Source organism: Lissotriton vulgaris, chromosome 5 (assembly GCF_964263255.1).
Source record: "Lissotriton vulgaris chromosome 5, aLisVul1.2, whole genome shotgun sequence".
NCBI classification, from domain to species: domain Eukaryota; kingdom Metazoa; phylum Chordata; class Amphibia; order Caudata; family Salamandridae; genus Lissotriton; species Lissotriton vulgaris.
In genome coordinates this window covers 64,150,141-64,176,275 of record NC_141693.1, presented here as the reverse complement: position 1 = coordinate 64,176,275, position 26,135 = coordinate 64,150,141, and the positions used below count along the sequence as shown (strand labels likewise).

General features: G+C 48.0%; 1 pseudogene; it reads left to right on the top strand.

The window, feature by feature from the left end:
* LOC147710176 (E3 ubiquitin-protein ligase TRIM39-like) overlaps positions 1 to 26,135 on the top strand; it is a 110,491-nt pseudogene that overhangs the window by 65,408 nt on the left and 18,948 nt on the right.

The following is a 26,135-nucleotide window of genomic DNA, read 5'->3' as shown; positions in this document are numbered from 1 at the left end:
TCAAATGGGGCCTCCTCCAGCCCCGGTTCAATCTGCCCGTAATTTGGGTTTTGTGGTTGATGCCCAGCTCACCATGAGACAACAAGCAAGTCAAACAGCCTCCGTTTGTTTTGTCAGACTGACATGGCTCAAAAAGATACTCTGGATGCTTCCCTTGCCCACTCCGAGAACGGTCATCCAGGCGCTTGTCACTTCTAGGCTTGATTACGGCAATGTGCTGTATCTAGGAGTGGGCAAGGAGGTATTGAACAGATTACAAACAGTCCAGAATGCGGCCGTCAGACTGCTGTGCAATCTTCCTGCAAGGATGTCAGTTTCGGCTGCACTTCGTGATCTTCATTGGTTAAGGGTGGAAAGCCGCATTAAGTTTAAATCTCTCTGCTATATGCATAGGATAAATGCTGGAATTGCTCCACAATATCTTCAAGCGTTGGTGCATCACTACCATCCTTCACGATCCCTTCGCTCTGCGCGTCAGCACTATTTTTCAGTCCCTAGAATTAAGAAATCCAGGATGGGAGGTCGTTCCTTTTCATACTTGGCTCCAGCACTCTGGAATTCCATGCCACTTTTGCTGCGCACAGAACCACATTATCATAAATTTCGTAAGGACTTAAAGACTTGGCTCTTTAATCAATAGATTATTCTCTGGCATTCTTCCTCTCTGCTTTGACGTTTTATAGCGCCGGGAACCCTACGGGTAGCTGTTGCGCTCAATAAATTTACATTACATTACATTACATGACATTGTACCTCCTCCTGCAGGGGATTCTTCTAGTACCCCTTCCTTGTACCTCCTCTTGTGGGGCACTCTTCTAGTACCCCTTCTTAGTACCCCTACCTTGTATCTCCTCCTGCAGGGCACCCTTCTAGGACCCCTTCTTCTTGTACCTCCTCCTGCGGGGCACTCTTCTGGTAACCCATCTTCTTGTACCTCCTCCTGCAGGGGATTCTTCTAGTACCCCTTCCTTGTATCTCCTCTTGCGGGGCACTCTTCTGGTACCCCATCTTCTTGTACCTCCTCCTGCAGGGGATTCTTCTAGTACCCCCTCCTTGTACCTCCTCTTGCGGGGCACTCTTCTGGTACCCCATCTTCTTGTACCTCCTCCTGCAGGGGATTCTTCTAGTACCCCCTCCTTGTACCTCCTCTTGCGGGGCACTCTTCTGGTACCCCATCTTCTTGTACCTCCTCCTGCAGGGGATTCTTCTAGTACCCCTACCTTGTATCTCCCCCTGCAGGGCACCCTTCTAGGACCCCTTCTTAGTACCCCTACCTTGTATCTCCTCCTGCAGGGCACCCTTCTAGGACCCCTTCTTCTTGTACCTCCTCCTGCGGGGCACTCTTCTGGTAACCCATCTTCTTGTACCTCCTCCTGCAGGGGATTCTTCTAGTACCCCTTCCTTGTATCTCCTCTTGCGGGGCACTCTTCTAGTACCCCTTCTGCTTGTACCTCCTCCTGCAGGGGATTCTTCTAGTACCCCTTCCTTGTACCTCCTCTTGTGGGGCACTCTTCTAGTACCCCTTCTGCTAGTACCTCCTCCTGCAGGGGATTCTTCTAGTACCCCTACCTTGTATCTCCCCCTGCAGGGCACCCTTCTAGGACCCCTTCTTAGTACCCCTACATTGTATCTCCTCCTGCAGGGCACCCTTCTAGGACCCCTTCTTCTTGTACCTCCTCCTGCGGGGCACTCTTCTGGTACCCCTTCCTTGTACCTCCTCTTGTGGGGCACTCTTCTGGTACCCCATCTTCTTGTACCTCCTCCTGCAGGGGATTCTTCTAGTACCCCTTCCTTGTATCTCCTCTTGCGGGGCACTCTTCTGGTACCCCATCTTCTTGTACCTCCTCCTGCAGGGCACTCTTCTAGTACCCCTTCCTTGTACCTCCTCTTGCGGGGCACTCTTCTGGTACCCCATCTTCTTGTTCCTCCTCCTGCAGGGGATTCTTCTAGTACCCCTTCCTTGTATCTCCTCCTGCAGGGCACTCTTCTAGTACCCCTTCCTTGTATCTCCTCCTGCAGGGCACTCTTCTAGTACCCCTTCCTTGGACCTACTCCTGCAGGGCACTCTTCTAGTACCCCTTCCTTGTATCTCCTCCTGCAGGGCACTCTTCTAGTACCCCTTCCTTGTACCTACTCCTGCAGGGCACTCTTCTAGTACCCCTTCCTTGTACCTACTCCTGCAGGGCACTCTTCTAGTACCCCTTCCTTGTACCTACTCCTGCAGGGCACTCTTCTAGTACCCCTTCTGCTTGTACCTCCTCCTGCAGGGACCTCTTCTAGTACCCCTTCCTTGTACCTCCTCCTGCAGGGCACTCTTCTGATACCCCTTGTACCTCCTCCTGCAGGGCACTCTTCTGGTGCCCCTTGTACCTCCTCCTGCAGGGCACTCTTCTGGTACCCCTTGTACCTCCTCCTGCAGGGCACTCTTCTAGTACTCGTTCTTCTTGTATCTCTTCCTGTAGGGCACTGTTCTACCCCTTTAGCTCTAGAACATCATACAATGTGTCGTGACTCCATTCAGAATATCAGAATGTGCTGTGTTTTGTGACTCCATTCAGAATGACACTGTGCTGTGTCATTACCATTCAGAATATCAGTTTCTGCTATGTGATTTGTCGACATTCAGAATGTCACACTCTGTGCTGGGTCATGCGATGCCACAGAATGTGCTTTGTCATGTGACCGCAGCCACTGTTTTCTAATCCTAGATCGATTGAAGTGTTTCATAAATACTATCATAACTTTAACATCTTCTCTGGAAACTGATTTCACTTTGTTTTTCTGTTTTGCAGGATGTCAGAAGCACCCTAAGCAGGTAAGGCTGGTTTATTATTCTCCTCTCAGTGTGTAAGTTGCAGGTCTCACTGCTGCAGTGTGTAACTGCCTCTACTAAGTTCACACAAAGTGCTAGGAAACTTTCAGATCCTAATAAAATCACTTTGTATCCTCAACAAAAACCTTAAGTACTCGGAAAATACCTTTGATTCCTCTGAAAACTCCCTTGTATCATCAGGAAATGCTCTTAAATTTTCCTAAATCCTTGTAAGTCATCGGAAAACTCCTTTGAATCTTGAAATAATTGCTACAGAAATGAGCTGCTGTCCTCACAAAACCTATTTGTATCTATAAAACCTACCTGAAGTCCTCAGAAGAGTTCCCTGTACACACAGAAAACTAATGCACATTCTGGAAACTTCCCCTTCGGTTTCTTCAATTAGGAGTTGTGGAAAAACGAATTCAAAGTTTCCGAACTACGATGCCAGTCTTCAAAACATCCCTTCTCTGCTTCCAAACAGCGTTGAAATATATTTAAAGCCATGTTCAGGCCTCATTCTTTAGTAAATTCCCTCCAAACTCTCCATCTTCGGGCATGTTTGCGTAATGTTTCCTTGCTGCTGTGTTACTCAATGTCCCCTTTGCGTAGTGTCCACGCTTATTCACATTCTTAAGTGGTCTGCGTACACCCTTGGAATATCATGGTACGCCCGTTAGCATGTATGGTTAGTGTATGGTTCGCTACATCTATTCGCCCACGTCGCAACCAGGCGAATCCTCAGGGTCACCGCCCTCTATCTGTTGCAGCTCATTTAAGAGGTTGTCCCAACATGCTGCTATGGGTTCTCAACGCAGTTCTAACGTTTGTTCACGCTTGATGTAGATGCTTTCGGACTTGGCCCATGCGAACAATGAGTGACGCCATGCCCGTACATGTGGTGGGTCCACCACTTTCCACCATCTAGTTAGGAGCCTTTTAGCTACTCTTCTCCCCAAGTCTAGGAACCTCGACACTACTTTGGTGGCAGGCGTCCTCCTGAATTGATACAGGAGGTATACAAAAGGTAGTGCTTGACCTGTGCATGTGTGTAATATCCTGGTTATCGTATTCCAGTACACTCCTATTCGGGGGCAGCTCCATAACATGTGTACTAGTTCAGCCCCTGGGGGTGTTGTGTTTGTTTGTTGGGGTTGGTAGGATTCCTCAGGGCGCTTGCTGTGATCCATTTAGTGAAGTTGTCCACTGCTTATTCCGTGTCCAGGTGGAGGTGGGTAGGTGGAAGTTGAGGAGGTTGATCCAGCGTTGTTCTTATGCTTTGGACCGGCTACGACATGTTTCGCTGGCAGTGGAGGTGGGGGTTTTGAGGGGCTCTGAGATGATGAAGTGGACGCAGTGGTGGTCAGTCCAGGTGAGCTGTTCAGTGTGGGTGTAAAGATAGGGTCCAACGTGTCTCCTGCGATGTGAGTGGGGTTGGTGACTAATTGCTCGAGTTTGAGGTTGGCCATACTTTCTGGGATGTCAGCCGTGTTGGTGTCATCAATGTTTTTAAGGTGAAAGTTGAGGTCTCCTAGGAAGATAGTTTCACCTCAATAGTAATAGGAGCGATGAAGTTGGAGAAGGGGTTGCAGAAGGGGGGGCGGAGTCCCGGGGGTCTGTAGGTGAGGGTTTCTCCAATCGTGGGTTTGCTGTTCGTTTGGAGTTGGAAGTTGAGGTGCTCCATGAAGGGGGTGGTGTTGTCTGTTGTGGTTGCACATTTGAGAGTCTCTTCGTGGATTATGGCTGTGATGCTGCCGTTTCTATTGATCCTGTCTCGCTGAGTGATCTTGCATCCGCCTGGTGTGGCTGTGGCAATACTGGGTGCTGATGCGGGGTTCAGCCAGGTCTCTGGGATGAAGACGATGTCTGGGGTGGTGATGGTGTGCTAGATTTCTGTGGCGTCTTTTCCAAGAGAGCGTGCGTTGTTCAGCAGGCAGTTGATGTCACTGAAGGGGTTGAGTGTGAGTGACTTGTTGTGGCTGTTGAACGTGGTGTTAGTTGTTTCTCTTGTGATGCAGGTAAATCGGCAGTTCCGGCAGGGGAAAGGGCCTTCTGTGGTCCTGGGTGAGGCCTGGGCGCAGCAGTTGTTCTGCCATCCGGAGTCCAGGGCTCTAAGTTCATCTGATGTGAAGCACAGGTAGTCCGTTGTGGGTGGAGACCTAGTGCAGAGCGAGGTCCATGCACGGCATACCCACTGTGCGCGTCTGCTGTGTGGGTTCGCCGTGGTGCCAATGGTGCCCATAGGGGGAGACAGCAGGCACGACGGGGAGCGACGCGTCAGGCGAGGTGTAGGGAGCGGCAGGGCTTCAGGTAGCAGAAGGGACGTTTCCAGCAGAGCCGGGGGGGGGAGCAAGGGATAGGCGGGCAGGCAGGGAGAAAGGGAAGGGGAAGAAGCTAGTCTGGAAGTTCAAGTGCAGTTGGCCCAGTCTGCCAGGGTCAAGAGGAGTGCAGCTGGACAGTAACTACTGGGAGTCTGGGGCAGGTTGGGCTGAGGCGAGAGCACCTGGCACGGTGTCAGGGGGGACAAGGCCACAGAGCAGTGTAACTGAACCTGTGGGCGTAAGAGGGGTGACCCAGCCTCCTCCTGTTTCTGACGGGCATGGACCTGACTCACCCTTTGCCTAGGCTTTGCTCGGCCACTGCCCGCACAGCTCCCGCGAGGCGGGAGCGGCAGAAGGAATTAATCTGCTGCGAGGTGCGAAAACGGGCCAAGCCCGCCTCCTGGAGGCTGCTGGGAACTTTAGTTCCCTGAGGCTGAGGGCGGCGCTGGCGCTGGCTCCCGAGTGGAGCTCGGAGAGTCATGAGGCAGGAGTCCCAGGCCTGGAGAAGCGGGTGAGGTAGCGGCAGATACTGCGGTGTCCCATCCTTGGTCTGTTGAAACTCTATCTACCCTCTATGACCATTGCTTGACATCAGTCTTTGTAAGTGCCTGGGTTAGATCCGTAAAGGCTGTCAAGTTCTTTATGAACTTACCACAGTATGTCATCATTCCTAGGAAACGTCTTACTCCTGTCATGAAAGTTTGTGTGAAGGCAGATTTCTTGTCTTTGACTTTGCTGGGATTCGGAGTCACCATTTCCGCTGAAAATCTCTGTTCCAGGAAACTGATGTGTTGCTTTAGAAAGTCACCCTTGCAGGGTTTAGCCTGAGGCCGCTTGAAGGCACTGCAGGACTTTTCGGAGGCAATAACAACTGTCACATTGTGTGCCTGCACCAAGATGTTATCACAGATGTTAATTATTCCAGTCAATCCGTATAGAAATTCTTGGATGGTGTTCTCAAAATCATCAGCGACACTGGAGATTCCGAAGTTTAATCTTGTGTATAGTCTCAGACCCAGGTGTGTGGAGAACGACCTGATATATCAACAAGCATTTGCAATGCAATAGGTCTCGCATTAGGAAAGTTTGAGCTATTGGTATTGGAAATGACACTGTTTTTATTTAGGTTTTGTTTTTGAAAATAGCGAAATTAATAGCTTTGCATTTACAATGCCAATAGTTATAACTTTCGCAAATGTGACACCTATAGCATTTGTAATGCAATATGTGTTGTATTTACGTGACTTACATGTATTGATATTACAAATAATGGCTTTTAATTTCTTTAAATACTTAAATAAAAGTTATTTTAAGAGGGTGAGAGGGTGAGGGTGGCTGAGTGAGGGTGAGAGGGTTGTGAGGGTGAGAGGGTTGTGAGGATGAGGGTGTGTGAGGGTGTGAGGGTGTAGGTGGGTGAGTGAGGGTGTGTGAGGGTAAAAGGGTTGTGGGGTGAGGGTGAGGGGGTGTGAGGATGAGGGGTGTGAGGATGAGGAGTTGTGTGGGGGTAATGGGGGTGTGAGCGTGAGGGTGTAGGAGCGTGAGTGGGGTGAGCGTGAGGGGGGTGAGCATGAGTGGGTGAGCGTGAGGGGGGTGAGCGTGAGGGGGGTGAGCGTGAGTGGGGTGAGCGTGAGGGGGTGAGCGTGAGGGGGGTGAGCGTGAGGGGGGTGAGCGTGAGGGGGGTGAGCGTGAGGGGGTGAGCGTGAGGGGGGTGAGCGTGAGGGGGGTGAGCGTAGGGGGGTGAGCGTGAGGGGGGTGAGCGTGAGGGGGGTGAGCGTGAGGGGGGTGAGCGTGAGGGGGGTGAGCGTGAGGGGGTGAGCGTGAGGGGGGTGAGCGTGAGGGGGGGTGAGCGTGAGGGGGTTGAGCGTGAGGGGGGTGAGCGTGAGGGGGGGTGAGCATGAGGGGGGTGTGAGCGTGAGGGTGGGTGTGAGCGTGAGGGTGGGTGAGGGTGTGCGTGAGTGTGAGGGTGAGACTTGTAAATGCGACACTTTTTAAATATCTTTACTGGTGCAAAACGCATTGGTACCAACATGATGCACAGAAGATGGACGGGGTTGGTTGTAATTGGTGTGCAGGGGAGTTAGAGGGGGCTTCGAGACAACATGTTCTTTCCACCAATTCGGTCCATTTAAAAAGCCACCTCTTTAAATAGCAGCTACCGAAATAAAAAAAAAATCTCCAAGTCGCACATGTATTATAGCTACAGCGTGACTTATGGCATTAGTAAAGCTGTTGCCAAGGGAGTCAGGCTACTAGCAGCCAACAAGCGCGTGTTTTTCACTTTCTGACTAAGAACAGAAATTCGGGAGAAAAAGTAATCACGTTTACAACTTGAACAGGATAACGAAACAGGCTGATTAAGACAAAGCATTTCCGAGGGCGGGACAGGGCTGCGGGCGGCAGGCGCCATTGTTGTGTGCACATGTGATGTTGATTTAAAATTTAAACTAGTCCTTTCTTTTACATATTTCATAATACCATCATTTTTGTACAAGTGTGCTAAAATGTCAAAAAAACACCAAACATTAGTGAGACACAAACTGGGGCATAACTTAATTGCATAATATGGCCTTCCATGGCGAATAATTTAGTGAATATTGCCACATACCTCGAGCCGTTGCAGGATTCTAGTTTGCACACCATGTTACAAAAGCATTGGGGATGACCATGTGGGCACCTACCATATTGTTTTCATGTGAAAAGCTAACGCTACCTGAAATTGAGAACAGACCGGTTATGAGGTAAGATGTAGCACCTGACCCAGCGTGGAACAGTAAAAGAACTCGACTGCACCTAAACGTTAACAACTCAATCGAAAAAACAAACAAGGCGGAAGAAACGCGAGACGCCAGCGGCCAGTCGCGTGCACATCTCCTGTTGTTGTAGTGATCGGGAGAGTGCCGCCGCGCTGCCCGCGACGACCCGGAAGCTCTTGGCCGGCCGGCCAATCCGCTCGCGGCCGACCGGAAGTCCCGCCTCCTGAGGTCCCTGAGACGGCCTGCCGGCGCATGGAGCGCCCTGCCGGTCCTGAGTAGCCCGGGTCCCCAGGAGGGGGCCGGGGAGAAGGAGGAGTGTGGCGCCTGTTGCGGAGCTCCTCTGACCTGAGGGAGCCCCGATTGAGAAGAGGAGACGCGCCGTGAGGAGCCCCGCCGGAAGAGCGCAGTCGGTGAGTGGGGCCCAGGGCTAATGTGAAGTCCGTGCGTGCCTGTGTGTATGCCTGTGGGGGGGGGGGGAGGGGGCGGGAGTGTGTGCGCGCGTGTGTGCATGTGTGTGCGCATGCGTGACTGTGTGTGATTGAGAGAATGCGAGGCTGGGGATAGTGTGCCGTGTGCCTGTATGTGTGCCGTGTGCCTGCGTGTGCATGCGCGCGCCTGTGTGTGTGTGCGTGCATGCATGCAGAGGGGTGGGGGCTGCCTGTGTCTGTGTGTGAGCAAGGGCTTTGCTCCGCGCAAGCGCAGCTCAGACGCGCGCTCCCGAGGTGAAATCTGACAATGGGAAAGCGCGCGTCTGATTGCTGTCCACTTTCCTAAATACGGGCAGCATAAGTTGTCGAGCTGACAGCATTCATGCTTCGCATGAATGCAACATCAGCTCGACCTAAAAAGTGGGGTCGAGCAACAGCAGGTGATAGCCTGACTTATTATCTGTTTTGGAGAACAAGCTAGCTCCTTTGATCTCATTTATTAGTCTATCCTCTGTAGGCGTGATATGTTGTTGTCTTTGGCATGCCTGATTTAGGAGGTGCATGGCTGCACACAGCCACACGTCTCCTGGCTGTTTGGGCGTCCGGGTGACAACAGTTGTGGAAACCCAGGGAGTGGACCATAATCTCACTTGATGATGTCAGCCTCTTCCAGCCTTCATAGCTCCTCTTCCAATTTTGCCTGGAGATGAATCGCCCCTCAGTGATGTCAATAGATTGATCGATATGCAGATGCACAGTCTTTCCTTTCAAACACCCAAGGCCATGCAACAGGCTGTTGCTTACCTGGATCAGCTGAAGACTTGTGGCTGCCTGGCAGCATTCCTGCACTCTTTGGTAATGAGCACCTCTGCCCTGACTTCTTGATCTCATGAGCGAGTTCCACTTTGAAGACTCCTGTTAATGGTAGTGGGTTTGGATGTCTTTATCTTCTTTGTTTGATTATGGATTGAGCTCTCATCAGTTAACATGCACACACTGGCCAGGTCTTTTAACCAGGCATAAAACTCACCCATTGATCCATCAAGTTTTTATCTTCTTTGACAGAGTATGAAATCTTCACAAGTAGGGTGTACCAGGGGTGCAGAATATATGCACTCACCATGGAGTGTGAAGCAGACTGGACCGAAAAGGGTGTGTGAGAATCTGGAGCTCTCTCTTCCTCTCCTCCAAAACACCATTGATTGCAAAGTACATGTATGTTCTGTCCAGGCACACCTTCCATGTAGGTGCCTGTGGAGAGGATGACCAAGAGATCACAAATGGACTGATGGCGAGGATGGAAGACATCTTGGGTGGTCTGGATGTGTGCACGCAGAGTGGAGCAGGCGGGTAGTCAGTCACACCTTGAGGCTGGTGCCTACAATGTCGATACTGCAGGGAGAACACATCTGCAGCAGCCAGGAGTGGTGACCTGTGTTGCAGTGATGTCAAGAGCTGAGGCAGTTGGGGTTTGCATGTATAAAAAAAAAAAAAAGCTTCCAAAATGTAAATTACCCTTCTTTCCAAAAAGATGGGGATGCTTTAGTCCACAAGGGAAAACCAAATAGGATGATGGACGGAGTGTTGAACATTGCAAGCACTCGCCCCCAGTCAACTTATCTGGGTTTAATCCATCATCATTCTTTAGCTCACTCCGCCACCCCAGTTCGACATGGCCATATGCAAATCAGTCTGACCCTGTGCCTCATGGGAACAGTCCAGCCTGAACTGCCAAGCCATGCCTTCCCTGGACCGGAAACAAGCTTCCGAGGACCGGTTTCTGGCTAATCAGCCGTCATCAGCCAGGCTAGCTTGAAGCCAGTGGCAAAGTAAGCAAGGGACCCATGTGTGGGTATACCCTGCCAACTTAGGGCGAACAAAGCAAAACCAAAAGGGGATGATGGACCGAGTGTTGAACATTGCAAGGGGGCAGAAAGACTTTTGGGGTCACATTGGAGGTTGAGGCTAGGCACGATGTGTGGGCAGGCAACCCCCCATACCTTGTAGCAATACAAAAGCTCCCTGGTGTCTAGTGGGCTTTCTGCCCTTCCCACTGGAGCAGTTTGGGTTAAAGGCCTCATCTGTCCCCTGGGTTGGACAGAAAGACTGTTGTGGTTCATTTAAGGGGTTGGGTTAGGCCCAATGCCTAGGTCGGCCAATCCCACCCATTTCTCCCCCCTGAAATCATCCCTGGTGTCTACAGTGCTCCCCCCCTCCTTCCAAAAGCTAAACAAAATAAAAATACAATCATAATAAACGTGGTTTATTATCATTTTATCTGGTATGACCTATCAGTGCGCGAGGCAGTTTGGCTGGCCGTCTCAGGCATGCCAAACCATCAAGCGCACTTTGCATGTTCTCCACGCAGGCTGCATTACAGCCTGGATCGAGAACATGCCCACGCTCCCATTCCCTGGCTGAGCGCCGAACCACGACACTCAGACCAATCACAACTCTTCACTGCAGCGTTGTGATTGGCTCAGGGGGGCCTGGTTGCTTTCTGCTTCTGGCCAGAGCAGGGCAATGACAAGGAGGGACGATGAGATGTGGTGGAAGTAAGGTGAGTTACATTTAAAAAAAATAGTTTTACTACCCTAATCCGTGCCAACCGCCACTGGGTGTCTAGTGGGTAAAAGCTGCCAATATACCCCCATGGGAGTAGAAAGACTTTTGGGCCTGTGGATAGGGGGATGCATTACCCATTGCCTGAAGGGGGCACCCCCCCCTTCAAATATAATCCCTAGTGGTCTAATGGGCTTTCTGCTGCCTGCTGGGGGGAAGAGTGGAGGAAAGACCTCCTATCTACGACTGATGAGCGGGTACGGGCTAGGCCCAGGGTCTCAGAGGGCAGCTCGCACCCATTTTGCCAAGAGACCCGAGACCAAACGCTGCTTGTGGGGCCACCTCCGTCAGGGCAGGACTGCTTGATGCTGCAAGATATCATGGCCTCGATCCAGGGAATAAAATCCTCGCTGGAAATTCTTATGGACTTGGTCACAAATGAGGTATCCCTAATGAGGGCGGATCTGCGGAACATGAGCTCACGAGTGAAGGAAATAGAAGACACTACCACCTCTCTCGGCCTAGACACTGAGACCCTCAAAAGCCAAGTTCACGATCTACCAAAGGCTAATACTCCAATGGAGGCCTGACTGGAGGACTTTGAACGTAGAGTGCGACACAAAAACATGTGCAATGCTCTTCCCAGCTAAATTACGAGTGGTTTACATGGTTTTTCATATCCCCAGAAGAGGGCTGGGAGTGGTTGGATGGTTGGAGTACTGTCAGCAAGCAGGGGGCTACGAACCGGCTTGGATGACGATGATGCCGTTCTGGAGATTCATCAGAGACACTCACCCCCAGTCACAGATCTGGGCTGAATCCATCATCATTCTTTAGCTCACTTCGCCACCTCGGTTCAGACCCAGCTATATGAAAATCAGTCTTGACCCTGTGCCTCATGGGAACAGTCCAGCCCGAATTGCAAAGCCAGGTCTTCCCTGAACCAGAAATAAGCATCCTGGGACCGGTTTCTGGATAACACCTTCATCAGACAGGCTAGCTTGAATTCAGTGGCAAAGTGAGCAAAGGACCCACGTCTTGGCATACCCTGCCAACTTAGGGCGAACAAAGCAAACACAAGGAGATAATGGACGGAGCGCCAAAACTTTTCAGACACTCACCCCCAGTCACAGATCTGGGTTGAATCCATCATCATTCTTTAGCTCACTTCGCCACCTCAGTTCAGACCCAGCTATATGCAAATCATTCTTGACCCTGTGCCTCATGGGAACAGTCCAACCCAAATTGCCAAGTCAGGTCTTCCCAGAACCGGAAAAAAGCATTCTTCAACCCGTTTCTGGGTAGCACCCTTCATCAGCCAGGCTAGCTTGAATTCAGTGGCAAAGTAATCAAGGGACCCACGTCTGGGCATACCCTGCCAACTTAGGGTGAACAAAGCAAACACAAGGAGATGATGTATGGAGTAAGCAAAGAGAATACCTCTGATTAGACCTATATTGCTTTATCTCAAGAATCTATCAAAAGTATTGTGAAACTGGATGCTATAGAAAATGAGAAAGGACTGTGATTACTTCAAAACATTATTTTATTATTTTTCTTTTCTGTTTTTGTATTTTTTCAGTTTAACTGTTTATACACAAGTACAGTTTATTTTGTCACACGAAAACATAATCATAAATAACAAGCTTCCAAAAAAGGTGTAGATTTCATAAAGTGCAATTGAAGCAAAACACCCCTAACAAATCATCTTATCCTATTACCATTCATTCCATCATGCATACCTCTACATTCACTACCTTTTCTAAAAAGACAAATATAGACAAATAGAGCATTGCAAACATCTTTATGGGAGAACTTGAACTAAAGAACATCTTTAATGAACTTGCCCCCTTCTTTGAAAATATCACAAGATGGCATAGATTCATAGATGATGTCTTTTTCATCTGGACAGGTTCAGAAGACATGCTGAAAGAATTCATTGAATGGCTAAACCTGACTGACAAAAATCTAAAGTTTACATGCAATTTCTCACCGGATAAGGTAGAGTTCCTAGACATCTGGATACAACATACTGAAGGAGAACTCACCGTTAATTTATACAGAAAACCCACGGCCAAAAACACCATCCTCGAACATGGTAGCTTCCACCCAGCTTGTCAAAAAGATTCCATCCCCTTCGGAGAGTTCCTCAGAATAAAAAGGAACTGCACCAACATGAAGGACTTTATGACACATGCCAGTAAGTTAACAGAACGTCTATTACTACGAGGGTACCCCAAAAGACTGGTACGCAACTCTATGAAGAGGGCAAAATATTACAACAGAGACGCCCTACTCCACCCCACAGAAAAGCCTATGGACCAAAAACTAGTGTGCATCCTAAATCACTCAACCCTGAATAATAAGATCAGAAAAGTGATAAATAAAAACTGGAAAATCCTTAACACCAACGAACAAGAAGAGGAACTAAGCAGACCAATAATAGCCTTCAGACGCAACCAAAATCTGAGAAATAAATTGGTCCACAGCAGGTGGAAAAACAAAGATCCGACACGACAGCTCACCATTGATGGGAAACCTCTACCCAAAGGAAATCCCAAATGTGGCAATTGCCATGCTTGTGACCAAATAATCCTAGGAAATACATGGACATATGGACAGAAAACAGGGAATCTGAAAGAAATGACCAATCGTAAGACATCAAACATAATCTACCTGATCATGTGCCCATGTAACATTGGCTACATAGGAGAAACATCTAGAGAATTTTGGACGAGATTCTCGGAACACAATTCAGCGGTGAGAACTAGTAAAACCAATGCCCCTATGGTACCACATTTCTTACAGTATGGTCATACTGAAAAAGACATGCGATGACAGATCTTGGAGCGCATCCATGCTATTCCAGGCAAAGACATCACCAATATCAGGAAACAACGCGAAACGTATTGGATCTATCACTTGGACACTGTACGGCATGGCCATAACGAAGAGATATCATGGATAGTGACACAATGATCATTATATACACTTGTATCATATACCCAGTATCACAAAAATAATACTAAAAGATCAGTATTTATATAGTTTACATACAAATCACTCTAACTGGGAAACATTGTAAGTTATATCCTATATGAAATACATATAATATTTTTGCAGATAACAAACTAATCTAATCGTCAGTTGTATATTTTATTTTTTATAAAAGTTCTTTTATTTATCTTGTATCAATATACAAGCTCAGAAACTCGTACTTTTTTCAGTATTGGAGACCCCTCACAATAATATGGATTCTTTTCTGAATCAAGCCAATCTGCAGGATATATCATCCAACTTAGCAATAATGCCCGTGCTCGTAACTCCAATAGGAAAGCCCATCATTGAAACAATGTTTCCAGACATCAAAATCGTCACGGGAAAAGTAGTATTTGTCCTACATCTACTTCTCCTGCACGCGCCGGAAAAGCAGTAGTCCTACTTCCCTGTTTGACTAAACAGGCTGGAGGAATGAGTTTCACCTGTTTCCTATTAGTACTAGTTCTGCGGGAAAATCCCCATTTAAATCGGCGTCTTCGTCACAGCGTTCTAGCAACAGTGCTCAATTGCAAGGAACCCCCAGTTACAGACCACGTTGTGGATAAAACGGTAAGGAGATACTCAACGGAACAGCGTTTCTCTTAGATCCAGTCCGCTAGCGAAGTACTATGCGCTTTTAACAGACCCCCGTACGCAGCAGACTGAAACAGCCATATAGATACAAATATGTTCATGTAGACTGCGCAACGGTGTGCACTTAGATAACTCCCTCATGATAGGTTCTTAGGTTCAAACACAGTGCATGTATGCGTAACTTTTATATATTATATGTATTTATGCTGATAGATACCCTCTGTTCCACACAAGAGCGAAGGGTCCACGCGCAGTAAGTAAAACTAACTTAAAGATATGAGACACGCTGTATCATAACATCGTATCATGAGCGGTGCCCTGCTGTTATCAGTGTATTCTTCTTAACGTCTGCACGGTGTTTTCAGGCATTTCATGTCGCAAATAAAAAGCACATCGTATTAAGAGCGCACACTAGATGTGTCTGGTCTCTAACAGACGTGATAGCCAGATTTCAGAACATCTAAATCCAGACATCGTAAAAAATTAGACCTCGAGTAAGCATAGATAACCTTAGTATCATGCCGTATTAACAGCATATATACGATATGTAGGTTTTCTAAACAGACGCGCTAATCAGTTTTTACAACAAACAGAAAAAAGATAGATACCATAATAAACTACACCTCGCCCATGCATAAGATAACTCTACTGTAATGTCTCCAATTGCATAATAAATAACTGTGTTATCCTATTACACTTTTCAGATGGTGTGATGATATTCTTTTAAACAACTGGTCTTCGAAAAAGAATAGAACTATGACCAGGTAAATTCAGAATTCAGTCCATATTGATTTAAAATGTTCACCCATATATTAATGTGGTCTGTAATACCAGTTATTATAAACCTTCCATGTAGAAATATGAGAAGAAGCTACAATGGAAAAGCCACTCGCTAAATAAAGTGCTTGACTTGGCCCTTACCTAACTCCTGGAATTAAAGATAATATCAGCTTATTTCTTCACTCAGGTAATCTATCCAGAACTTTTGGCAGCATTTCTGCTTCTCTGCTAAATTTAAAAACAGAACTCTAATAAGTCTGATACTACTTTCAGATGAAATTATACCTGTGGCAATCGGGGTCCTTTTAAAGTCCACTACGTGGAAGAACTCAGATTTATCCGGATTAATATAAATAGGTAACATCCCATATTTGTACTACAACTCCAGCATGTTCTATGCAATGTTCACATTTCTGATGTCTAAACCTCATCTCTGTTCATTTTAATACTATAATCATACCTAGTCTACCCTTAATCAGACTACACTGGGTGTTCTTTTGCTCAACCTCTCGAGCCTTTGCTCTCTGTCATCTTCTACTTTTTTTACTTTGCAGATCTTGTCTTTAGAAAGCCCTAATGAGACCCCATACTATAGCAGGTTAAATTTAAAATGCATGTACACTGATTGATCTAGTGGATGATCTTAATAGTAGGATGCTATATTATAAAATTGTTTTGTAATATTCTTTTGATTCCAACAAGCAATGCAAAAATGTTTACAGATGTTTTTCTTACCTTTCAGAAATTGAAGAACTCCCCGTTTTTTAATTCATGTATTTATGTGTTGTCTTAATTGTTAGTCTTATGCTCTGGCCCTGAAGAAGGTGATCTAACCATCAATTATCACCGAAACGTACGTAGGCCGTACACACCAAAGACCGCGACAATGTATTACAGATTGGAAAACAGTGTATAGATCGGTTTATGACTAAGTGGTAGGACCTCTGTCCCTCACATCTATAGTGGTCTACCTAATATACTTTTGGGTTAATCTTATGTAAGGTTTTGTCTATTTGTCTATATTTGTCTTTTTAGAAAAGGTAGTGAATGTAGAGGTATGCATGATGGAATGAATGGTAATAGGATAAGATGATTTGTTAGGGGTGTTTAGCTTCAATTGCACTTTATGAAATCTACACCTTTTTTGAAAGCTTGTTATTTATGATTGTTTTCGTGTGACAAAATAAACTGTACTTATGTATAAACAGTTAAACTGAAAAAATACAAAAACAGAAAAGAAAAATAATAAAATAATGTTTTGAAGTAATCACAGTCCTTTCTCATTTTCTATAGCATCCAGTTTCACAATACTTTTGATAGATTCTTGAGATAAAGCAATATAGGTCTAATCAGAGGTATTCTCTTTGCTTAGTTTATTTTCCTCTCCCCCCTCTGGACCTAAAAACATATTGGGAGAACTCTTCTTCTTGTATTGGATGATGTATGGAGTGCCAAAACGTTTCAGACACTCACCCCCAGTCACAGATCTGGCTTGAATCCATCATAATTTTTTAGCTCGCTTCTAAACCTCAGTTCAGACCCAGCTATATGCAAATCAGTCTTGACTCTGTGCCTTATGGGAAAAGTCCAGCCCGAATTACCAAGCCAGGTCTTCCCTGAACCGGAATCAAGCATCCTGGGACCGGTTTCTGGGTAACACCCTTCATCAGTCAGGCTAGTTTGAATTCAGTGGCAAAGTGAGCAAGGGATCCACATCTGGGAAAAAGCGATTCAATGGGTTACCGGGATCTCTCAGGGCACCAGGGTGTTTCTTACAGATCCCCAAGATATTGCGAATGCCTTCTCAGATTACTACAAGCACCTATACTCCCCAGTCGGGGCTACGAATATGTGACATTCCCACGACTTTCTCTGGTATTTACGACTTCCCACACTCCCTACTGAAGACAGAGCCTTCATGGAAAGTGATCCTACAGAGGACACAATTGCCCAAGCGATTCGCAATATCGCATCAGACAAAGCAATGTGTCAGAACGTGCTTCCGATATAGTTATACAAGATTACTATGACTCTTATTGCACCGCAATTACTTTAAATGTACTTGGAGAGCTGGGAAAAGGGGGTGCTCTCCAGAGACCAAAGGCTCGCTTCCATTGTGGTCCTTCATAAGGAGGGTAGGCCAGCTGAGGACTGCTCCTCCTGCAGACCCATTTCCCTCCTCAACTCTGAGATAAAAATTTTGGTGAAACTATTAGCCCTTAGATGAATACAAATTGTTACCAAATTGGTGAATCCACCCCAGTCCTGTTTCACGCCAGGTAGAAACACGACCTTCAATCTGCGATGTCTCCACGGAATGTTGGGGCTCGCCCTTTCTATACATGAGGACCCAACTATTTTGTCCCTTAATGCTCGTATGGCATTCAACACTGTGGAATGGCTATACCTTTTTGCTGTGCTGGAACGGATGAGCTTCGACCCCAAGTTCTTAGAGTACTAGTCATAGAGACTGAATTAACACCTTGGGTGCTTGAGAGATTTTCCTCCTGTGCTGCATTCCCTTCATTCCCATTGTTCATGACGAGCTCAGCTCGTCATGAGCATCGAAGGGGTTAAGGACCTTGCTGTGGGACGGGGTGCCCCTCATATAGCCCTCAGAAAACTGACACATGACTCGTATGACGGTGGTATTACGTTGCCCGACATCCACAGATATTACCAGGCAGCACAGCTCACCACTGTTAACCAATGGGTACATCGGCCTCCAGCCAATACGGCGTTTCATATGGAGTGTTATGTGTTACGGCCACTTGAATACACACGATCACTGTACACCTCCCCATGTTATATGATCCTCACAGGACCCACAGCTCTTCCGGTCCAACTGTGGCACACAACTCTTAAAACACTGGACTGGGAGGGTAGGATCACCCAGACAACACCACTATGGGACTCAGGAATACTGGGCACGTTAGGCCGAAGACCCGCTTTGATAAATGGGACCTGATAGGTTTCTCCAGGGAGGGAGATCTATGGAGGGGTGGAACAGTTTTGCCGTTTCCTGATTTACAGCAGGAATATTACCTCGTCGACCCAGAAACCTTCTGATACCTTCATGTCCACCACACTTTATGGCAGCCACGTATATATACCCATCAGTAGGCTAATTCCTTATTTGGATGTAACACAATACGAGTAGGTTTGAGTGAGAATAGTTCTTTTTATTTGTCACATGATTTGAGTCCATTTCACTAATTAGAATTTTTTCATAGAAAACATTGTAGAGAGAGAACAGCTGACGCTCACAACCCTTTCTCTACTTGTCCTTTTGAGTCTGAAAAGGTCCAGGGCTTTGAGCAAAATTCCTCCATTACATAGGGATTCATTTCCAGATTCAGGATCTCTGGACCGTTCTTGTTTACCCTAAACTTTAATGGCAGCGGTCCCTAATGGGGAGGTCCTACCTGAAGCATCCCTGTTCGAAAACAGAATATTAGATGACTACATGGTATGCAAAGCAATCTCCTTAACGTATAAAAACTAATTAACAGTGCATCCGACACATTGCTTCACCTCCGGCAACGTTGGATACTGACATAGGAGACAAAGAGGATGAGGACTGGCTGGTAGCCCTAGCCTCTCCCAAAGAGATGGCGATCAGATCACGATTTCGTCTGGTGCAACTCAAGATACCACACAGGGCCTATGTCGTTTGCAATACATTGGTCAAAATGGAAAGGAGCCCTGAATCAGCTTGCATGCGGGGGTGTGGGGGAGAAGGCACCTCTTACCATATACTCTGGCACTGTCCAGCAATGCAGACTTATTGGACATCAGTGGTGGCCTGTATTAACAGTGTCAGAGGTGGGGGTTCGTCTCTCTCGGTGAAGTGCTGCCTCCTGAATGTGTGGAAGGCCACGGATCTGGGCCGCATGGAGCAAATATGAGTCACTTTAGGCCTCATGGTCCCCAAAAGGAACATGGCAAGATTGGGGGAGCAGAATCACCACCACAGCTCAAGGATTGGAGGCGTGATATGGACTGATGATGGTGGCGGAGAAGGTGATCTATGGGGGTCGCGGTTGCCCCTGTAAGTGGGAAAAGAGTTGGGGGTCACTGGAATGAACTTCTGCTCTGCTTCAGGAATGAGGTCCTCTGCGATGGCCATGGGCGGGAATGTAGTCACAAATGTATGTAGTGATGTAGACTTATGATAACGTCGAGTTCCAACTTGTGTGAAGCGGGGGATCCTGTCTCTATTTATGTATATCTACAAAGCCTGATGATATTGATTGGATTTTCCCGTCGTCTTATATTCAATAAAAAGATGTGATAAAAAAAAGAGTCTACACTCTGTAAGCCTGTACCCTGTCATGGTCCAGGTGTTGTGTTGCAAGGCATCTTATCACATGAGTCTACACTCTGTAAGCCTCTAAAATGTCAGCATCCAGACATTGTATTACTGGTCTGCACTTTGTACACCTATCCCATATCAGGAGCCAGGCGCCCTATTACAAGAGTCTACAGCCTGTGCCATGTCCGGAATCGGCATCGTATTACAGGGGCCTACACTCCGTACGCCTATACCATGTTGTGGTCTAGACGTTGTAGTACAGGAGTCTACAATCTGTAAGCCTATAACTTGTCAGAAACCAGGCATCCTATTACAAGGGTCTATACTGTGTACGCCTTTACCATGTAAGCATCTATGCATTGTATTACAGGGGTCTACACTCTGTAAGGTTACACCATGTCAGGAGCCAGGTGACATATTACAGGACACTATACTTTGTAAGGATACATCATGTCATCAGCTAGGCGTCATATTACAAGAGTCAACGCTCTGTAAGGCTAATCCATATCAGGATCCCTGCATTGTATCACAAGAGTGCACAGTCTATAATGCCTACAGGCCAGCAGGAGGCTCGGGCAGATCCAGGCAGGTCAAGTTGGTACTGGTCAGCAGGGCAATTGCAGGGAGGTCTCTAGAAGCTTGTGGTGTCAATGTCTCTCACACAGGAGATCAGTCGACTAACCCTTAGAGTCACTCTGGGTAGCCTGTGACCTAAGCAAGCAGGTCCAACCCTTCCTCTTCAGACAGCAATGCAGTCCTTCTAGCAGCAGGGCAGTCCTTCCAGCAGCAGGGCAGTCCTCACAGCAGCAGGGCAGTCCTTGCAGCAGCAGGGCAGTCCTTGCAGCAGCAGGGCAGTCCTTCCAGCAGCAGGGCAGTCCTTTCAGCAGCAGGGCATTCCTTTCAGCAGCAGGGCAGTCCTTCCAGCAGCAGGGCAGTCCTTCCAGCGGTAGGTCAGTCCTTTCAGCAGCAAGGCAGTCCTTCCAGCAGCGGGGCAGTCCTTTCAGCAGCAGGGCAGTCCTTCCAGCAGCAGGGCATTCCTTTCAGCAGCAGGGCAGTCCTTCCAGCAGCAGGGCACTCCTTCCAGCAGCAGGGCAGTCCTTCCAGCAGTAGGGCAGTCCTTCCAGCAGCAGGGCAGTCCTTTCAGCAGCAAGGCAGTCCTTCCAGCAGCGGGGCAGTCCTTCCAGCAGCAGGGCAGTCCTTTCAGCAGCAGGGCAGTCCTTTCAGCAGCAGGGCAGTCCTTTCAGCAGCAGGGCAGTCCTTCCAGCAGCAGGGCAGTCCTTCCAGCGGTAGGGCATTCCTTTCAGCAGCAGGGCAGTCCTTCCAGCAGCAGGGCAGTCCTTCCAGCGGTAGGGCAGTCCTTTCAGCAGCAAGGCAGTCCTTCCAGCAGCGGGGCAGTCCTTTCAGCAGCAGGGCAGTCCTTCCAGCAGCAGGGCATTCCTTTCAGCAGCAGGGCAGTCCTTCCAGCAGCAGGGCACTCCTTCCAGCAGCAGGGCAGTCCTTCCAGCAGTAGGGCAGTCCTTCCAGCAGTAGGGCAGTCCTTTCAGCAGCAAGGCAGTCCTTCCAGCAGCGGGGCAGTCCTTCCAGCAGCAGGGCAGTCCTTTCAGCAGCAGGGCAGTCCTTTCAGCAGCAGGGCAGTCCTTCCAGCAGCAGGGCAGTCCTTCCAGCAGCAGGGCAGTCCTTCCAGCAGCAGTCCGCACGCCTCGTAGAATCCCTTTTGCTAAGTTCATAAGCAGGAACGAACTGGCAGAAGGCTTCCGTTTATGTGCCGAAAGCAGTGTGAGCCGAGGAAACGTGCACGTCGCACGTCCAGCCCTCGCGCGTCATTCAAGGAGCTCAGCACTCGTAATCCACGGAGCCCATGAGGTCAAGTCCAAAGGCCCACCAGGGTGGATGCCAGAGAGTGCAATACTGTAATATCCTTAAAGCCATGCCGGCAATTTTAAAAGGCGCAATTATATACAGTGATACAGTGACAACTCTCAAATGAGAAGGTACCGACAAGAAACTGGGTTCCAATCTCAATTGGAGAATAACATGTGCATCCAAGTATGTCTAATCGGAGATATGTGTAGGAATTACATAACACGTATGTGTACTAACTCCCTACAGTGCAGTGAGAGCGATAGGGTGCCATTATATGCCGTGTACTAATACATAATGGGAGTACGCAGTGTGGGAGAAAACTAATGTGGCATTCGCAATCGTGGTAATTATTCATGTGAGGATACCGATTTGCGTAGGGAGTTGTACATATAACATAGGAGGAGCTTAAGGGGTTTATATGCAAGAGAAGAAAACATAGTAGTTCAACATACCATGGGGATACATATTTATGCATGTATAAAGGTCACATGTGAAGGTACGGAGCGACAACAATTAGGTGTATATACATGATGCCATGGCTGGGAGGTGCATACATATATTACAATTCATATTCACAAGCGGTGTATATACATGGAGTGCATACATATTACTAATCATATTTACAAGCGGTGTATATACATGGAGTGATAAGGAATCTAATGTATTCTGCCTATTTACAAACTATAAAGTTGGTGCTGGGTAGCAATATAGCCTTCCTATATACATCCTACGAGCTATATATGCCGTGTCAGAATGTGCAGGTCTAAGGACCAAGGTTCTGGATGGGGGTGTTTAGCCAATACTCAAAGTTGCCGCCTGTCTGGCTATCTCCTCGTATTCGTTCAACCCCCCTAAGTGCTGTGTCAAATGTGTGAATCCATTTACACTCACAATAGTTCTGGGTGTTGGAGAAATTCCCACCCCTTGGGCTCCTTTGGACTTTTTCGATCACCCACCCTTTTAGGCTCTCGGCCGAGTGCCCAAAGGTGATAAAGTGTTCTACTAGTGGGGCACCTTGTACCCCACACCGTATTCTACTACAGTGTTGTAAGACACGGGTTTTGACTTTCTGCATTGTTTGCCCGATATATAAAAAGTTACAGGGGCATGAGATGGCATATATGACCCCTGAGGAGTTACGATTGGTGTGATCCCTCTTTGTGTACGTGTAGTCATTGTGTTTGAAATTCTTGATCTCCTTGGTCATTCGGCAGGCTTTGCAGCCCCCACACTTAAGACGGCCCTTGATGGGGGTGATGTTCCATAGTGGTAACTGGACACTGTTGGGTTTGGGTGGAAGTAAAGATTTCACCAAAAAGTCCCTGATACGTTCCCTTTTCTAAAGGCATGCATGGTGGGGTTTGGTATACCCAGATCGTCAGCAACCAGGTGGCAATGTTTGTTCACAGTTTTCCGATGTCATTGCTCTTGGTGTAATAGGTCGTGACACAAGTTAATCGATCCTGTGTCTGGGAATTATTGCTTTAAGGTTCCAGAAGATACTCCCTGTGGCTAAACCATGCCCTCTTACGCGCCTTCTTGAGGTGCCTGACAGGATAGCCATGATCAGTCAACCAAAACTAATTTAAGTATTGGTTTTCCACAGAAAACCCTGACTGAGCCATTAACTTCTCAACCTCCAGTGGTTTACCTGAGATGCCTGTGTGACACCAGGATTAGGTCAGTACTATACCGTTGTAGGAAGGTAGATCCTGACTATGGTTGCCCCCAACTTTTTGCCCTGTGTTTTAGCTGGTTTATGACATAGTCGACCTGGGACCCTGCCAATCAGGACCCCAGGCCTACTTCTCTCTCTGTAAAATGGATTCCATGTACCCTAGGTACATTTCCAATTGGTACTGGGCCTCCTTATCAGACCCTGTAACTCGGGGCATAGGTGTACCCAGGGCCTACCAGGGGCTGAAGCATGTATTATGCCACCCCTGGATGGCCATCTAAATCTGACACAATTGGCTGCAGGACAGCTGGGGCAAGGTGGTGTAATCACCCCTTGCTGTAGATATAGTATACCTATATCTAACCCTAAAAATGGACACATGGATTCCTATAAGTCACTCCTATGGCAGGCCTTAACAATCCTGAAGGCAGAGTGCTTGGAATCATGTGAGATGGAGCTCTGGCATGAGCTGAGCCAGTTTGCAGCTTGCGGAACCAAGTCCTAATAGCTGTTCCATGATATCGCATACCATATACTCTTAAGTGCATTATAATCCTCGCGGTTATATGCTAACTCTGGTATTGCTTTATCAAGACATGTCGAGTAAGGTGTCATACGAATTGGAATACTAACCCCTAGCCAATTCTGGCGACGGGGTTAGCATTCCACCCTTCTAGAGGGACACGACATGTATGTAACCCTGAACCCCGGTTAAAGTTAACTCGAGCCTCAGCATCACAAAATGGATGCTGCTACCACAGACACAAGTCTGACCCCTACAGCTGGGAGTCCTTCCAGCGAGGGGAGCTTGGACAAAGGGTTTCCTGTCAGGGGCGGTGCTAGCACCATCCCAGACAGGGTTTTGTGTATCCTGGGTAGGCAGGGCCTTACAGGAAGGTGACTGCAGAGTGGCACCCCGGTGCTCACTACACATAGGCCGGCCAGAACCAGTTCCAGGGGCACACCAGCCCCTGGCCTGGGGAAAGTCCGGCATGGGAGAGGGGTGTAACCACCCCCCTCCTAGTCCCACCCATAGGCAGGACCTAGTCACCGGGTCAGCCCCTTTTCCTAGTATAAAGTTAGGAGCGGGCCCCCTTCCAAATTAGATCATCTTTGGAATCAAGACACGACTTTCTACGAAAGGACTTCAAGATTTCTTCTTCAAGATTCTCCCTTGTGACTAAGGAGTAGTCACCCTGCATCCGCAGGCACCATCTTAAGAACACTGCGGTCTGCTGCAAGTCCTTCCTCCGGAATCCGACTGCCCAGCTCGACGAGAACCGGCTTCCCTGGCACCTCTGACCTCTACCCACCTCTACAGCTAAGCTGAGAACCGTGGGTGCGACGAGACCTCGAGGGACCGGCCATCTTCAAGACTGCACGACTTCTTTCCAGCACGACCGCCGAGGGATCCTCTGGTGAGTGCTTTGGGGTCCGAGAAGCCCCGACCCTGAGCAGCTCCAGCACCGAAGTACAGCCTCCCAGCATCTCCACGATCTGCGTGGGGCCCTTTTGCTTTTTGCTGCTCACCGCGTTGTTTGGCTACTAGCCCGCTGGCTTGTGGCCTTCTTAACGACGCCCGACGACATCACTGCTGCTGGTCTGGTTGCTCCAGACTGGCCCTTGCTCCCTTCCAAAAGAGGAGCACCCCGGACCCTCCTGGTCCACTCAAGACGCCATTTTGAGTCCACCGCGTAGGCTTGAATTTGCCATGGCTTTGTTGCCCAATCCTGGGTCCAGCGACGCCGACAGCTTCATCCATCGTGGGACAGCTCGCACCTCCATCCTGGTCGCCGACAACGCCTCCTGGTCCGTGAGATCTGCAGAGCACAGCGTCGCCTACTCACCTAGTCGAGGTGACTACCATCCGGTGCCCTCCTGGTGCCACCTGACTACTGGCTAGTAGTCACGAACTTGGTCCCCTCTGCTTTCAGGTGTCATCCATCTTTGATCCAGGCTTGGATCAACTCGAACTATCTTCACTGGTTGCCTGCCAGTAACTTCTTTCTTCAGGCTCCTGGTCCGGCAACGAGGATTCCCAACGTCTTTTGAGACATATGCAGCTGCAGCCCCTGGGCTAGGTAACTTCGGCATTTCGGTGCCCCAGCATAGCCTCACTATCCAAGGGTCAGAATCCACTTTTGTTTTCCTCCTACCAGGTCGGGTTCGCCCGAGAACACTAACTTTGCTTTTACTAGCTACCATAGACTTTGTCCCGCATCCCGCGTGAGAGTGCACACTCTGCACCCGAGTCCCCTAGGCCTCCTATTAGTAATCTGAAGGTTCAGTAGTCAAGTCCTAGCGATTCCAAAGCCTATTAGTACAGTACTTACCTGCTAGTAATTTCGCATTCCACTTTCATAGTATATGGTTTTGTGTGCCCCTCGGGCATTTGTGTAAATTGTGCACCTCGAAGTATTTTCGTAAGAGTTTTGTTGTGTGCTTAGTACCCTGTCCTCATAAAGAGTACAGGGCTGTTGTGATTCTAATAAATACACTGTTTATTTTCATAACACTTGTGTGGTGTCCTTTCACTTGGTGTTCAAGGGGTATATGTGATGGTATAACAGCTGGCTTAACACGCCCTCTAGAGTTTAGCCCGAAGACTGCTCGTATCCACGCTACTAGGATAGCTGGTCTATAAGGTTGACTTACAACCAATCACCATAAGGGTTGTTTGGACTGATACAAAGTGCTCACTAGAATAGTGAACATTATATATCAGGCCAACTTCTCACAACCGTCACTCAGTTCTCTCCCGGATTGGGTAATAGGCGCCAATTAACGCACAGTTGATCTTTCACCCCTAGGTTGCCCCCCCCTTTCGTGCTGAAGAGGTATAAGACACCATCTATGCACAAGCCGAGTGGAAACGTCGACGCACCCCACCCATCCACGGCCTGTATCTCAACCCATCCCCTTCACTTGATGTTGCATTTATGCATTTACAAAAAACTGTAAATATTTTTATAAATAATCTGTTTAGGACA